At 45.1% G+C, this 3,164-nt stretch overlaps 1 long non-coding RNA gene across 1 annotated transcript in view; it reads left to right on the top strand.

The window, feature by feature from the left end:
• LOC122544037 overlaps positions 1-2,362 on the top strand; it is a 22,921-nt gene extending 20,559 nt beyond the window's left edge. Inside the window, exons 2-3 of the long non-coding RNA XR_006310230.1 lie at positions 1,135-1,226; positions 2,320-2,362. This is a non-coding gene — a long non-coding RNA (uncharacterized LOC122544037). The remainder of the gene's footprint in view (positions 1-1,134; positions 1,227-2,319) is intronic.
• The last annotated feature ends 802 nt before the right edge of the window (positions 2,363-3,164 follow it).

The following is a 3,164-nucleotide window of genomic DNA, read 5'->3' as shown; positions in this document are numbered from 1 at the left end:
ATATGGTGGTGTCACCAGCACTTCCACATGTTACTCTCGGGTATATACTCCAAACTCTCATACTGAAAACCTTTGAAACAAAATATTCCATTCCCCTTCCTGATTCCCTGTTGTAACTGTGTGGTAGCTTTCTGTGTTTCCTGAACAATTACCCCTGGTCCCTTTGTGGTGCAGCTTTCTACGGTTTCCACCATTTAAATAGTACTTAGTTCTTTTATTATCTCCTCCAAAATGAGCAACTTCCCATTTTCCCAAGTTACACCCCATCTGGCAACTTGTTGCCCCCTTCTCCTGTACATCTCTCTCTCTTCATAATTCTCTTAGACCTTTACAGTTATGCCTTTTCTAGGAGATATCCCCCCTTTCCCATTCTTCCAGACATTTACTGGGAGCATTGGGCAGTGGGAAGCAGACAGAGTTGCTATCTTTTTAGGGATACGTTTTGGAGTGATTGGGAGGATCTTCCTACCCATTGGTCAGGATGGAGACAACTTGCCCATCGTTAGGCATTAGCCTTTCACACTCATGTCTTATTGATGAGGCAGAGCGGCAGCACGGAATGAAAGAAAAGAAAGTAATTCTTGTTTCCCATATCTCACTGACCCTTGGATCATTTTCTCCAATGTGTCAAAGAACTGCTGTGTTCAGTCACATGAGATCTCAAGTGGGCGGCACGGTGGCACAGTGGTCAGCACTGCTGCCTCACAGTGTCAGAGACCCGGGTTCAATTCCCACCTCAGACGACTGACTGTGGATTTTGCACGTTCTCCCTGTGTCTGCGTGGGTTTGCTCCAAGTACTCCGGTTTCCTCCCACAGTCCAAAAATGTGCAGGTCAGGTAAATTGGCCATGCTAAATTGCCCGTAGTGTTAGGTAAGGGGTAAATGAGGGGTATGGGTGGGTTGCGCTTCAACGGGTTGGTGTGGACTTTTTGGGCCGAAGGGCCTGTTTCCACACTGTAAGCAATCTAATCTAACCAAGTTGGAATCTCCTAGAAACCCACAGATTTCCCCCTGATGTTGACTGCAGTTGTCCTCGAGGGTAATATGTACAGTCATCCTGGGCCACAAGGAGGGGATGGTGTGAGTTTCTAACCTGAACTGAGAGTGACAGATTTTATAAACTTGTATTACAGGTGGACATTCAGATGGTAATCTCAGTAAATGTTCTCCCAAACTCTGATTGAATTACTCAGCATATCAGGACCTGGATATTCGCATTGTGTGTGTGAGTATTGTGTTCCAGATCAATCCCATTTGCTGCTTAAAAATTCTCCTTTGAATCATCGCATTCTCTCAAAAGGTCTCCCCAAACCTTCAATGTGTCATGTAATCCTTTTATGATGACCTGATGAGTGTAAGGTTTATTATTCAAATGTTTAATTTTTGTATAAGGATGTCTCAGAGAGGGAGCAGAATATTCTTAAAAGGGAGAATAACCATTTTGCGGGGAGGCTGTTGTTTATTGGTATCAATGACATCGGAATAGAAGAGTTCACATTATTGGATCATTGGAATCTCTTGTGGGGTAGAATTGACCTCCATCAGAAGGATGGATTGTACTAGGAGTGGAAGGGAACAGTTGCTAGTGCTATTCAGGAGGCATTAAACCAGTGAAGGAATGTGGGTAAACCCAGAGAGAGAGTGAGGGAAGAGCTAAGTCTGACGCTGGCACAGTTCAGACGTCAAACAGTCAAGGCAGACAAGGGCAAGGCACCGAATAAGCAGTTACACTGCATTTATTTCAATTCAGGAGGCCCGATAGGTCGGGCAGAGGAGCTCAGAGTATGGTTTTGAACATCGCACTGGGATATAATAGCAAACACAGAGGCATGAATTAATGATGGATAGGGCCAGCAGCTTAATGTTCGAGTATATCGATGCTATAGCAAAGATAGAAAGGGGGCAACAGAGCAGGGGGAGAGGTATTTTTATTATGGTTAACATTACAGCTGGGCTTCAAGAGGGTATTCCTGGGAGTACTGAAAATGTGTTGCTGGAAAAGCGCAGCAGGTCACGCAGCATCCAGGGAACAGGAGAATCGACATTTCGGGCATAAGCCCTTCTTCAGCAATACATTTTCAGCTCTGATCTCCAGCATCTGCAGACCTCACTTATTCCTGGGAGTACATCCTGGCAGGTTATACAGGTGGAACTGAGAAACAAGAAAGGGATGATCTCCTTATTGGGATGGTACTATTGACCCCCACCCCTTCCCCAGTCAGCAGGGAGTTGAGAAGCAAATTTACTAAGAGATCACTTCTCTGTAAGAATAGTATGGTTGTGTACAAGACTTGACCTTCTTTGTTATTCATTCACAGGATGAGGGTGTCACTGGCTGGGCCCAAAGGGCAGTAAAGAGTCAGTCACATTGCTGTGCGTCTGGAGTCACATGTAGGCCAAACCAGGTAAGGAGGCAGATTCCTTCCCTGAAGGATATTAGCGAATCTGATGAGTTTTTTTTTCGCAATAATCAACAATGGATTCATGATCTTTAATAGATTCTTACTTCCAAATTTTTATTGAATTCATATTCCATTGTCTGCTGTGACGGGATCCAAACCCCGGGCCCCGGAATGTTTTCTGGGTGTCTGGATTATCCATCTAGTGATAATCTCCCGAGGCCATTTGGCAGGGTGAGTGACTGAGGTATCCGTGGGGCAGCACATCAGCACCAAAGATCCCATGGTCTCTGCGGAAGATAGAAAGAGCTGGGGAAGGAGATATATCCCTGGTGGTGGGGTCTGACTGTAGGTAGCGGACATAGCAGAGGTTAATGGTGATTAGTGGGTGACAGGTGAGGACCGAGGGATTATATTCTTATTGTGGTTGGAGGGGTGGGGGGAAGGCGGAGGTACAGGAAGTGGAGGATATGCGTTGGAGTGCATTGTTGATCAAGTGGGAGGGAAATCCGGTCCTTGAAAGAGGAAACCTTTCTGGGATGTCCTGGAGTGGAATTGCTTCTGCTCGGAGCAGATATGGCAGAGGCAGAGAAATTGGAAGTACAGGATCACGTTTTTACAGGAATATACTCGAGGGTAATCAGGAGAGCAAAAGGGGGACTTGAAATATCTCTAGGAAATAGTTTTAAGGGGAATTCAAAGAGATTCTACGAATACATTAAGGATAAAAAAATAACCAGACGGAGAATAGGAATTCTTAAAGA

The sequence above is a fragment of the Chiloscyllium plagiosum genome, chromosome 45 (genome assembly GCF_004010195.1).
Source record: "Chiloscyllium plagiosum isolate BGI_BamShark_2017 chromosome 45, ASM401019v2, whole genome shotgun sequence".
Taxonomy (NCBI): Eukaryota; Metazoa; Chordata; class Chondrichthyes; order Orectolobiformes; family Hemiscylliidae; genus Chiloscyllium; species Chiloscyllium plagiosum.
Note: the sequence above shows the minus strand (reverse complement) of the source record. Positions and strands in the feature narration are given on the sequence as shown.